Genomic DNA, 14,283 nt, shown 5'->3' with positions numbered 1-14,283 from the left:
AAGTGCTACTATTATAATTCTCTTTCCTGGAATTCAATTTCCACTGTCCTTGTCAAGGTCTGAAGTGGTGTCCATCTCTTCATTGAAATTTTCTGGGAATCAAGCTGTTGACTTTCCCCTACAGATACATTTTTTTTTAAGGTAGAGATGAATAAAGATGTACATTTAGAAGCAGCCAGGTGCCTAGAATTGCTTTTTAATGTGGGGGCTTTGGGAACTTCTCACAAGACCTCACTGCCCCCTAATGCTCCATTCAATAAACAGGAATGACAGAGGTGCTCTGAGCTTCCCCTTGGGAAGGTAGGACCAGGACAGGTTTGCAAAGTGTTGAAGTCATTGACTTTTGAAGGACGCTTGGGGGAAGAGAGAAGAGACAATGATTCAGGCAGGAAAACTAAATTATATGGTCATAAATCCCCAGGAAATTGCTATTTTCTCTCTTTTGCCCCACACCATGCCATCTTACTAAGTCACAAGATGCTCTCAAAAGCTTAATAACACCATGGGATCTAGGGCAAGACATGTGTTTAAGGAAGGGCAGACCCTGTTCCCTGGATGCTGCAAAATGTGCTGCAACTTCTTGATCTTGACCTCTGGTTAGAAATAGGGGGAACTTTCATAAGCTGTAGAAAAACTTAGTTTTCTGAGCAGCCTGTAAGACACTGATCTCACCTTTAGCTGAAAGTGTGGGCTTGGTCTGCAGCCGTGGTGGCTTCTTACAGTGAAGGAGGCCTAAGGCTTTTGCTGTGGGTCTTGAGGACCCAGGAGGGGAGGCTTCCACTAGCACCTGAAGTGTTACCCAGGGATTTAGTTTAAATCCTTCTCCTGCTCTTCTCCTGCCTCATCTCTGCTGTTCTTCCCTCTCTCACTCTACAGGAGGCCACACTGACCTCCTTGTTTTTCCTCAAACATAATCAACTCTCTCCAACATCAGAGCTTTGGAACTTTTTGTCTCTTCTGCCTGAAATGAATGTCCCCACATTTTCCTACAAGTAGTCCCTTCTCAACTTTCAGGTGTCAGTTCAATTGTCACCTCCTCAGGGAGGCCCTTCTCAACCACGTTATTTAAAGTGACATGTGTTCTCATATTATCTTTTTATCATATCCTCCTGTTGATCTTTTCTACAGCACTTACTGCAGTCTGTAATTCTTTTAAAAACTTGTTTACCTTTTTTTAAAACCTGTTTACTGCTGCTCACCAGAAGAGACAAATATAGAGATTTAGGTTCCTGGATTCTTTAAGTCTAGAAGGACAGACTCAGGACTGGGGCAATGAGGGTGATCCCACTTGTGCACTGCAGGGAGAGCTGTTTACTTAGATTGCTGGTTCTCAGGTGGAGGTGATTTTGTTCCCACTCACTGGGGATGTCTGGCAATGTCTGGGAGATGATTTTGATTGTCATGACTTGAGGGTGGTGTGGGGTGGGTGCTTATAAACATTCTGCAATACACGGGAAAAATTCCAGAGTTATCTGGCCCCAAATGCCAATAGTGCTGTGATTGAGGACCCTTAACTTAAACTATAATGTCAACGTCACTCATACACACATCTGCCTTCACATAGATTCAGGCATTTTTCTTGGGATGCCCAGAGGCTCGGAGCTGTCTGTGGTGCTGAAGCAGACCACACTCCAAGCCCCTGACTTTCTTAATCCCGTTCAGATCCCTGTTTCTGACCCCACTCAAGACTGTTGTATATAGAATCATACAATATTGAAGCTGGAGGGTTCTTAGAAGTCAGCTAATCTAATTCCTCTCTTTTGTACAAAGAGGACACCGAGGCCCAGAGCCCAGATTTGCCAACGGTCACATTGTACCTGCAAGTGCAACTGTCTCCCTCCCCCCGCGAACAATGTTCCTCCCAGGACATCTTGGCCAATGACATTTTGCCATCTGAGGGTTGTTAATGGAGTTGTCCCCCAGTTGAGGCAGCTTGTCTCTTAATCACATCGGAAGTAGAAAGAAAATGACTTTGAAGATTTGTTCCGTGGTGCTCAGGGTGGCTGGGGCAGGCAGGCCCTTTCTGGGTGCCTGGGGTGAGACAGCTTGTCTGGCAGGGAGCTAATTGATTCTTTAGGTTAGCGCTGTCTTGTGTGCACAGACAAATCTGGGCATCCATTCTGCCTAATGTGTCACTGAGCATTTCCTCTGAGCTCCCCAGCCCCAGTCTTTCGCTGCTGACTTCATGGAACTACGTTTTGTGAAACTTCTCTCTCTTCTCTACCCATCAGAAAAACAAATTCAAGGAGGCTATTCTGTTGGTGGTGGTCTTCATTGAAAACCATATTTTCATGCACCTCAAGAGACTGTCACCTACAGCTGCCCTCTGTCGAGAGCCTCTTACGTATCAGGTACTTTTTCTATTACCTCTGATCTTAACAACTCTGTGAAGTAGACATCATTTGCTGCATTTTAAGAGAGAAAAACTGGATCTCAGAGGGGCCAAGTAGCTTTCCCAAGGTCACACAGCAAAGAAATGGCAGAGCTTTGATTTGAACTCCATCCCACCTGTCTTTCCTATAGATTTATTATTCTCCAAGTGTGGTCCCCAAACCAGTGGCATCAACATTGTTTGGGAATTTGTTAGAAATATACATTTTCAGGTCCTCCTTATTCTTGGGTTTGGTTTTGGACAAACCCAAGATTTCTAACATTATCTTATGGAATTATAATCCCCATTTTGCAGATGAGAAAACTAAGCAGAAGTCAGCTTGTCCAAGGTCCTGCAGGGAGTAAGTGGCAGGGCTGAGGGCAAACCCTGATCTCTTGCTCCCTCTCATCCAATTCTGCTCATGATTCTTGTGTGCCTGATTCTTTCATCTTATTTCTCAGACAGGGAGGGTGATAAAAAGGACCCTGTTCTACTCACACAACTGGGGAGTGGTAGAGGCAGGATTTGGATCCAGGTCTTTCAGAATCAAAGCCTGTGTGCTGGGGTCTGCTCTATCAAACTTGGGACTTGGTCTCAAAAACTCCATAAAGGAGCCAAGGTGGATCTTAGAAAAGAGCAAAATCTTCACTGTAAATGTGTATGGCCTTAGGCAAGCCATTTCACTTTTCTCTGCCTCAGTTTACCCATCCTACAGTTACACAATGCTTATCAATCACGTGTATTTGTTGTTATACTTGAATGCAACAATGACCCTGAAAGATATTTTAACAATGACAACAGCATTGGCTATGTTTTATTGAGCATCTACTGTGTACCAGGCATGATGTCTGGAGGTTTGTAAATTCTAACTCCTCAATTCTCACCCCATGACATAGGTGCTTTTGTTCAGTTGGGTGAGCTCTTGGCTTCACTTGCTTCATCTGTACAATAGGAATGATGTCATAACTACCACACAGTGTCACTTAAGTATTACATGAGTTAATGTATATAAGTTATTTCAATGGAAGCTGGCACATAGTAAGCACTAGGTAAGTATCATGTCACCATGCACATCTTGGAACAGGGAAACTGAGGCTCAGAGAAGCAAAAGACTTGCTCAAGACCATATAAACAAGGAGTAGCTGACCCCAGGGTCTTACACCTATGTTTTGTGACTTTTATATCTGCTTTTTCTCCTCCCTGTTCAGAGCATCCACTGATTTGGGTGTCCATTCTCCCTTTTTCTGCCTCAAACATCAGGATGGGATACCCCAGCCTTTATAAATGTAGTCTGTCCCCTCTTGGCCTATGGATGTGCCACACCTACTCTCTGAGCCTCAAGGGCCATGGAAATAAACTGCAGAACCTGATAAATTAATAAAAAATTAGCTTCATGATCCTGATGTCCGGAGGCTGTGGTGGGTGTTGAATTATTCAGGCTGTTTGGGTGTGAGCTGTTAGTTTTCTGCTGCTCTCGTCTTGATGGCCACCCTGACAGATTGATAGATGAGCCAGTAAAACACTTGGAGGCCAGAAAGAAAATTCTTAATCATAACTCACTGGTGGGAGCAAGTGTTTTCTCTACACTGGCAGCTCCAGAGGCTTGGCCTAGCCCCAGCTCTCTGTTGCCTTCTGCCCTAATGAGGCTGGAGGTACCAACTGTAGAGTCATCCTTGGCAACCGGTTGAGGGCTTGTAGCAGGACTTTTAAGAATAGAGCTGTTCATTCATTTGACTTCATGTTTTTGCTTTTAAAAAATTAAGGTGCAATTTACATAAAAGGCATAACATTTTAAATTTACTGCTTGGTGAATTTTTACATTTGGGAATGTGGTGTAACTACCACTCAGGTAAAGATCCAAAACATTCCTATCCCTCTAGAAGGCATCCTTATAAGGTAGCCTTATGTCACTTTTTAGCCATTACCATCTTTACTCCTAGACAACACCTATCCTGACCTCTATCATCTTAGATTAGTTTTTTCTACTATGGAGTTTTATTTTATTTTATTTATTATTTTTTTGAGATAGAGTCTCACTCTGTCACCGAGGCTGGAGTGCAGTGGTGGGATCTCGGCTCACTGCAACCTCTGCCTCCTGGGTTCAAGTGATTCTTCTGCCTCAGCCTCCCAAGTAGCTGGGACTATAGGCATGTGCCACCATGCCCAGCTAATTTTTTGGTAGAGACGGGGTTTCACCATGTTGGCCAGGCTGGTCTTGAACTCCTGATCTCAGGTGATCCACTAGCCTTGGCCTCCCAAATCGCTGGGATTACAGGCGTGAGCCACCGTGCCTGGCCTGGAGTTTTATTTTTTAATTTTTATTTATATTTTTTAGAGATAAGATCTTACTCTGTCACCCAGGCTGTAATGTCCAGATTGCTCTTGTGCAATCATATCTTACTGTAACCTCAAATTCCTGGGCTCAAGTGATCCTCCCACCTCAGCTTCCCTAATAGCTAGCATACCACCACACCCAGCTAATTTTTTTTTTTTTTTTTTTTTTTTTTGTAGAGTTGACGTTTCACTATGTTGCCCAGGCTGTTCTTGAACTCCTGGCCTCAAGTGATCCTCCTGCCTCAGCCTTCCAAAGTGTTAGACTTACAGGCATGAAACACCAAGCCTGGCCTTTGAAATTTTATGTAAATGGAATCATAGTTTGTCTTTGGCTTCTTTCACTGGCATTTTTTTTAGATTCATCCATGTTGTTGCATGTATCACTAATTTTTCATTTTTATTGTTGACTAGCATTCTGTTATAGGAATAGACCACAATTTCTTTAAAAAAAAGTTTCCACTTTTATTTTAGATTTAGGGAGTTCATGTGCAGGTTTATTACCTAGGTATATTGTGTGATGCTGAGGTTTGGATACAGTCGATCCTATCACCCAGATACTAAGCATAGTACCCAATAGTTTGTTTTTCATCCCTTGCTCCCTTCCCTCACTCCCACCACTGGTAGTCCCCAGTGTCTATTGTTGTCATCTTTACATCCATGAGTACCCATCGTTTAGCTCCTACTTGAGTGATAACGTGGTTTTCTGTTCCTTCATTAATTTGCTTAATATAGTGGCCTCCAGCTGCATCCATGTTGCTGCAAAGAACATGATTTTGTTCTCTTTAATGGCTGTGTAGTATTCCATAGAGTATATGCACCACATTTTCCTTATTCAACCCACTGTGTTTGGGCACCTAGGTTAATTCCATGTCTTTCCTGTTGTGGATAGTGCTGCAATAAACATAGGCATGCATGTGTCTTCTTGGTAGAATGATTTATTTTCCTCTGGGTATATACCCAGTAATAGGATTGTTGGGTCGAATGGTAGTTCTAAGCTCTTTGAGAAATCTCCAAACTGCTTTCCACAGTGGCTGAACTAATTTACATTCCCACCAACAGTGTGTAAGCATTCTCTTTTCTCTGTAGTCTTGCCAGCACCTGTTGTTTCTTGATTTTTTAATAACAGCCATTCTGGCTGGTGTGAGAAGGTATCTCATTGTGGTCTTGATTTGTATTTCTCTGATGATTAGTGATGTTGGGCATTTTTTTCATATGCTTGTTGGCCACTTGCATATCTTCTTTTGAGAAGTGTCTGTTCATGTCTTTTGCCCATTTTAAAAATGGGGTTCTTTGTTTTTTGCTTGTTGATTTGTTTAAGTTTCTTATAGATTCTGGATACCAGGCCTTTGTTGGATGCATAGTTTGTAAATATTTTCTCCCATTCTGTAGGTTTTAGTTTCTTTTTCTGTGCAGAAGCTTTTTAGTTTAATTAAACTATCCCACTTATCATTTTTTGTTTTTGTTGCAATTGCTTTTGAGATCTTAGTCATAAATTCTTTGCCAAGGTTAATGTCCAAAATCGTGCTTTCTTGGTTTTCTTTTAGGGTTCTTATAGTTTGAAGGTGACATTTAAATCTTTAATCCGTCTTGAGTTAATTTTTCTACATGGTGAAAGATAGGGGTCCAGTTTTATTCTCCTGTGTATGTCAAGCCAGCTGTCCCAGCACCATTTTCCCCATTGTTATTTTTGTTGATTTATAGAAGATTAGATGACTACAGATGTGTGGCTTTGTTTCTGGGTTCTCTATTCAGTTCCTTCGGTCTATCTGTCTGTTTTTGTACCAATACCTTGTGGTTTTGGTTACTGTATAACTTACAGTATAATTTGAAGTTGAGTAATGTGATGCCTCCAGCTTTGTTCTTTTTGTTTAGGATTGCTTTGGCTATTTGGGTTCTTTTTCTTCAGTTCCATATGAACTTTAGAATAGCTTTTTTTTCTAGTTCTGTAAAAAATAACATTGGTAACTTGATAGGAATAGCATTGAATTTTTAGGTTGCTTTGGGCAGTATGGCCATTTTAACTATATTGATTATTCTAATCCATGAGTATGGAATGATTTTCCATTTGTTTGTATCATCTCTGATTTCTTTCAGCAGTGTTTTGTAGTTTTCCTTGTAGAGATCTTTCACCTCCTTGGTTAGGTATACTCCTAGATATTTTTGTGTGTGTGTCTATTATAAATGGCATTGCATTCTTGATTTGGCTCTCAGCTTGAAGGTTATAGATGTATAGAAATGCTACTTATTTTTGTAAATTGATTTTGCATCCTGAAATTTTGCTGAAGTTGCTTATCAGTTCTAGGAGGCTTTTGGCAGATTCTTTGGGCTTTTCTATGTATAGAGTCATGTTATCCACAAAGAGAGATAGTTTGACTTCTTTTCCTATTTGGATGCCTTTCATTTCTTTCTCTTGCCTGATTGCTTGGTCAAGGACTTCCAGTACTTTGTTGAATAGGAGTGGTGAGAGTGGGTATCCTTGTCTTGTTCAAGTTAACTTTTCTTTGTCTATGATGAGTAAAGCTGTTATGAACATTTGTGTACAAGTATTCGTGGTAATATGTGTTTTTATTTGTCTTGGGTAAACACTCAGGAGGGAGATAGTTGCATCTTAGAGTCAGTGCTTATTTGTTTTATAAGAAACAGCTAGATATTTTCCCAAAATGATTGCCACATATTACATTGCCACCAAGGATGTGTGAGTTTCACTTGTCCCCCATCTTTGTCAACACTTGGTATTATCAGTCCTTTTAATTTTAGCCATTTTAAAGGTATGAAGTGTTATCTCATTGTGGTTTGTTATTAATATGACCAATGCTGTTGAGCATTTTTTCATGTACTTACTGGCCAGTCTGGGGGTGTGAAGGAGTTAACACCCCAGGGCCCATCCTCAGTCATGCGAATGGAATTTAGTAGACAAACAATGCAGATTCCTCTTCCTCCAGGGGGTTGATTCTGGGGTGTGTTTCACAATGATTCTTAGAAGGGCCCCTGTGGGATTTAGTCCCAGTTGCCCACAGTAGTAACCCATCCTTAACGCATCCTTTATCAGCTGTTATCCTTTCCCTATCTCACTTCCCCTCCCCTTTATTTGTGCCTCCCAGGATTACCTTCCAAATAAATTCAATGCACCCTTGTCTGTTTCAGGATCTGCTTTGAGGGTAGCCCGATCTAAGATAGTAGACACTCCAGGGATTGGCAAGAGCATGAAGCTCCTACATCCCTTAGGGCTAGAAGAATGCAAGGAGGGGTGGTGTTACTGGTGTCTTGGGGCTAGTGTCACCTGGCAGAAGTTGGAATTAGAGTGGGCTTATCCAGGGGAAATTCATGGCAAAAAGGAATCCAACACTGACAGACACACTGCCTGTTATGGTTTAAACATTTTTCTTCTCTCAAACTCGTGTTGAAACTTAATCATAACAATATTAAGAGGTGGGAACTTAAGAGGTGATCAGGCTATGAGGGCTCCAACCTCATGAATTGATTAATGCTGTCATTGCTGGAGTTGGTTCATTATAAAAGGGCAGCTTCATTCCCCGCCTTCCACTCCCTTTGCTCTTCACCATGTTATGACATGGCAAGTAGGTCCTTATCAGATGCTAACACCTTGGTCTTGGACTTCTCAGGCTCCAGAACTGTGAGAAATAATTTTCTCTTTATTATACATGACCGAGTCTGTATAACAGCACAAGATTATGTTATATTCTGGTACAACAGCACAAAATAGGGTTCTGTTATAACAGCACAAAATAGACTAAGTGGTATTCTGTTAAAACAGCACAAAATAGACTAAGACAGTACCCAAATCAGAGAAGGAAAGGGAGAAATATTCTGGCTCTCCCTTTTCTCCGCCCTCATATCTCCTGTCTGGGCCTTCCGTTGGTGGAACCCAGAGAGAACCCAGTTGACCAAGGAGCCTGGGAAATTCAGCCCACAGGGTCAGGCCCCCTGAGATACAGAGCTGGGCCAGGGAAGGGTGAGGTGTGGACATGAAGACAAACAGGCCCAGACCCAGTGGGAAGCAAGTTGGCAGGGAGTCCTTCTCAGATGCCTAGATGAGCCACCCTCCCTCCCCAGTGGGTACTCAAGACTTGGCTGCCAGGCTGGATCTAGGGGCAGCCTCTGTCTTTTTTTTCTCCCCCAAGATTCTGTGTAGGATGCTCTGTTTCTTAGTCACTTGGATGCCTGACCATGACAACTGTTCCTTTGTGCTCAGACACAGGGCATATTCTTGTGTCCCCTTCTCCTTCCCAAGTTACTTTGAGCTTTTGCTTTCCCCAGGGTGGTGGGATGCTTAGGTATCTGTTATCTGAAAGATTAAAACCCACCAGGTGGAAAATTGCAGGAGGAGTGCCAAGCCAAAGGATTCCCTCCCTCCACAGCAGGAAGACAGTCCTTTGAGCCAGTGCCAGGGACTCCCGGATGCCTCTGCTGGCAAGACCTGCTGTGGCAGATGGAATTTATGGACTTCAGTGCCCTGAATGGGAATAGCTAGACAAAGAAGAAAGAAATCCAGACTTGGGCCCACATGCTCATCTACTAACAGGTAAAATGGCCTTGGGCAAATCACCTTAGCCTCAGCCTCAGCCTCTGCCTTGCCATCTGTAAAATGGGATCATGGTACTTGTTTTACTTTCTTCCTGGGGTATTGGATAGATTTATGTACAAAAGAAGTACTTGTGGAGTCTTGCTAATAGGATGAAGGCAAAGAACCTAACTGTTGCCCCTACACATTCTCTTACTCAGAAGAGGTAATATTGTGAGGAGGTATGCCAGAAAGCCCAATTTGTCTTTGGCATAGTCATGTGGTGGACAAACTCCAAAGTGGTCCCCCTGATCCCCAGTTTCTGCATTCACATCTTGTGTAATCCTCTTCCATTTGGTATGGGCAGGAACTGTGACTCACTTCTAACCAAGATGGTGGGATATTACTTCCATGATTATACTATGTGCAATTCTAAGGGCTGTCTTTCTAGTAGACTCTCTCTATTGCTTTCTCAGTTTGCATGCTTGGATGAAGGGCTGTGTTGGTGAGGTCCTCATGTCAGGGAATTAAGAGCAACCTCTGATCAACAACCAGTAAGGAACTGAGGACCTCAATATGACAGCCCTTGAGGAACTGAATTCTGCCAACAACCAGAGCCAGCTTGGAAGCAGTCCTTCCCCAGCTGAGCTTTCAGATGAGACCTCAGCTCCAGCTGATAACTTGATTGCAGCCTTGAGAGAGACCCTGAGGCATGAGGACCTGCTAAAGCATGCCTGGATTCCTGGCCCATAGAAACTGTGTGATAATAAATACGTGTTTTTTTAAGCTACTAATCTGTAGTTACTACTAATTTGTAATTTGTAGTAATTTATTATGCAGCAGCAGGTAATCAATACAGCGCACAAAATCTTACATGATCTGGCCCATTTCCTCTCTGATCTCACTTCCTAGTACTCAACTTTTTACTCACTTTGCTCCAGCCACTCTGGTCTTCTTGCTATTTCTGACACACCAAAAATTCCAAGCCCTGGTTCTTTGCACTTGCTGTTCCCTCTACCAGGAATGTCCTTCCTTCAGAACTCTGCATGTCCCAATCCATGCATTTATAGCTATGTGATGTGTTATTTTGAGGAGTGGGAATAAAAGACATTAATTTGACTGAGAGAGAAAGAATTAGAAATGTCCTTGGGGGCAGAGGCTCTGTCTGGTCACTTGGCTACTTCTATAGCTGTGGTTCCTAACTTAGGGTTTGGCTTAGGATGGTCACTCATTGAATGTTTGCTGAAAACATTCTGGAAAATGAGAAGCAGACAGGAGTTCTGTTGGATGGCAGGATGAGTAAATCAAAGGGTCCCAGAATCTGGGTAGTGGGCATTGGGGGAGAGGAGCCAGTCAGTATCTGTACTACCCAATAGCGCCTCCTGGGGCTCAGGAGTGGAAATGCAGGTGCAAATTCTCAGCCTCTTAGTCCTAAGCAAACTTGAAAGATGATGGTGACTTTGCTTCCAGCACCTCCATCCTTTTTTTCATCCCCCATAGGGTCCTCAAGTTCTGTCAATTTTAACTTTTCTGGAATCTCTCTTGCTTTCTTCTCCATCCTCAAAGCTACTGCCTTATGCCAGGCCATCATTATGTCTCCTGGACTGCAGCAATAGCCTCCTAACTGATTTGCTTCCTGTTGCCCCTCTACAACCCACTTCCACCGTGAAAGCCAGGGAGATATTCTAGAACACAAATCTAACCATGTTGCTCCTGCTTTAGAACTCTCAATAGTCCCCATTGCCCTCAGGATAGTCACAACTCTTTGCCAGGTCCTGTGAGGTCTGGCCCAGGCTTACATCTTCAACCTTGTCAACCACATCCCACTCTCTAGCAACACTGTGCTATATTAAATTCTCCAAATATGCTTATTTCTCTACTCTCTTTGGGTTTTTTGTATATTCTATTTCCTCTCTCTGGAATACTCCCCCTTTGCACTATTTTCACATTCCCACCAACTTGATTACCTCCTACTCATCCTCAGAGATCATCTTGGGCATGATCTTCCCTCCACAGTGGAGGTTATACATCTTCCTACCTCTCTCTGCCCCATCATAGCATGCCCATCATGGCTCCTATATAGCTGTAATATAATTACCCTCTAAGTATAGGAACTTTGGTTTTGGTTTACCATTGTATCCCAAGTGCCTAGCACAGGGCCAGGTACACACAGCAGGTGCCTAATAAATATTAGCTAAATGGATGAATACATCAACACCAGCCCCCTACTACTTATTAAATCAGATCTACACTACACTAATATTTGGTGGTCAAGGCCCCCATGACCCATCTAGCTTCTCCTACCTACCTCCTTTCTTACTGCTTCCCATTGTGCAGTCCACACCCTACTGATATCTGTCTTTTCACTGCCTTGCTGGGCTGTGGCTTGGCTGCATCCCCCTCCAGAAGGCCACAGATTCTGTTGCACAATTCTGTCTGAGTTCTGGTAACCAGTTCCTTCATACTCCGTGCTCCTTCATTCCTTGCCCAGGCCGACTCATGCTTCAAGCACTTTTTCCCATCCTTGGTGCCTGATGGATAGGGAGGATTTGACTAACTGGAAAGATTAAGAGTGATATTCTGGAAAGGGGGCACAGCTTATGCAAGGGCTCAGGGGTGGGGAGAAGTAGGGCTTAAACAGGGACCAGAAAGGAGACAGAGCTGATTAAAGGGGTGGGTGGAGGGTAAGCTACCGAGGACCTGTTCTGTGCCAGGCGCGGTGCCAAGCTTACTGTACACATTCTCATTTAGCCTGCTTATTTATCTTAGAACAGCCTCTGCATTACAGTGGCTAAGATCCCAGGCTCTGTGTCAGAGAGCCCGGGCTCAGATCAAACTCCTCCACATCCTGGTAGTGTGAACTCACAAGAACTTAACCTCACCACCCTTCATTTTCTCCAGAGAGAAAACAGTGGAAATAATATCTATGTCATAGGCTTCTTATGAGACCTAGGAGTTAATATGTGGGAAATACTTGGAGCAGGGCCTGCCACATAGTGGCATATCTATGGCTCCATAGATGTTAGTTATCATTAGGGTTACTATACCTGCACCGACCTTTCAATATTGTAGCCACTAGCCACAGGTGGCTCTTTAAATACAAATTCGTTAAAATTCAATACAATTAAGAATTCAATTCATCATCACGTTAGCCACATTTCAAGTACTCTATAGACAGTGTTTTGGAGAATGGAGATATGGAATGTCTCCATCATTGCTGCCTGGCAGGGCTGCTGTTGAAGGATGTGTAAGAAACTGGTAGTGGTGGTCACAGCTGGGGAGACCTTGGGAGGTAGAGGGGACAGGGAGACAACGGTGGAAGAAAGATTTTCCTCTTTTGTTCGTTTGGAATTTGTTTTCTTTTTTTGAGACAGAGTCTCGCTGTTTAGCCCAGGCTGGAGTGCAGTGGCACAATCTTGGCTCACTGCAACCTCCGCCTCCCGCGTTCAAGTGATTCTCGTGCCTCAGCCGCCTGAGTAGCTGGGAATGCAGGTGCATGCCACCATGCCCAGCTAATTTTTGTATTTTTAGTAGAGACAGAGTTTCACCATGTTGCTCAGGCTGGTCTTGAACTCCTGGCCTCAGGTGATCCGCCCGCCTTGGACTCCCAAACTGCCGGGATTACAGGCATGAGCCACTGCACCCAGCCTCATTTGGAATTTTTTTATCCTGAGCATTTATTACCTAGCAAAACACAAGAACAAAACACACCTTACAACAAACCTTTTTTTATAGAGGAGAAACAGACTCAGGGAAAGTCCAAGGCCACAGTGCTGGAAAGTAGAGGGGTTGAGGCTGGAACCTCCTGTCTGACCCTAGGACCTGAGCTCTCAACTACTGGGCAGCAGAGATGGGGGCTCCAACAGAAGTGGGGGATTAAATGCAGGTGATATTTCAGAGTCCAGTCCTGGAAGTCCCCAGGAGCTGACTTTCCTCATTTAGTCCTGACCAGGCAACCCCACCTGGTGAAGACCCACAGGGAAAGATGAGCAAGATGTGTGGAGCCTGAATTCCGTGGACTGTGGTGAAGGGCTCAGGCTCTGGTACTCTGGTGTCAGAAGGCCCTGGCTCAAGTCCAGGCTCCCCAACTAAATCATTGTATGACCTCGTTCCTTGGTCTTTTTCATCTGCGAAATGGAGATAATAACTGTTTCATGCTCATAGATAGGGCTGTGGCCACGATGAAGTAAGACAATGTAAAGTCCCTGGCTCCTAGTGAGCTCAGAATATGGGGAAGTTAATGTACCATTATTATTAGTATTATATTCAACTTTTTAATTTTTATTTTTACTTTTTATTAAAATAGACATGAGGGCTCACTATATTGCCCAGTCTGGTCTCGAACTCCATGGGTTCAAGTATTCCTCCTGTCTCAGTCTCCCAAAGCACTGGGATTAAAGACATGAGCCACTGCACCTGGCCTCTATTCAATCTTTAAAGCTGGTTTCTGAAGAAAAAATACAGGAGAGGGAGCCATTTGTTGTCCTCCTGGAAGCATCTTTTCTTCCCATACCCCTGGGAAGGGCAAATGGAGGCCCTCTCCATTTGCCCTTTGCTCCCAGGAGGGAGAAGGGGCGCTGAAATTCCTCTCAATTATACAATCATGCCCATTCCCCAGCATGTCCCCTGGCCTTGCAAAGCATGAGCAGAAAAACACTGGGATCCTACATTCTGATAACAATGGATGTGGCAAAAGGCAGGAGTGGCCTCAGGGAATATTTATGGGGCTGTCGCATGGGTGTTCTCCAGATTTCCCTGACTATCCCAAGGTGAACAAGCAATTTTGTATTTGCCATTAATCTTGCAAACAAATGCATGGAGTGACCGCAGTTGGGAGTTTTCACATTAATTGATTGTGGCATCAGAACTGAGTTCAGAGCTCATTAGGCAGGGCTCTAAGCAGTGGGCCCACTGGGCTTATTTTGCTGTGTGGTTGCTGTGTGGCATGTGGCAGCCCACTCTGGCTCTGGTCTGTTGGTGGGTGATGCTCGGAGCTTCCCACCAGCACTGGCACTGGAGCTGGTGTCCAGAACCCAAGGGAAGCTAGAAGGGACCA

Source organism: Pan troglodytes, chromosome 10 (assembly GCF_028858775.2).
Source record: "Pan troglodytes isolate AG18354 chromosome 10, NHGRI_mPanTro3-v2.0_pri, whole genome shotgun sequence".
Taxonomy (NCBI): domain Eukaryota; kingdom Metazoa; phylum Chordata; class Mammalia; order Primates; family Hominidae; genus Pan; species Pan troglodytes.
Note: the sequence above shows the minus strand (reverse complement) of the source record.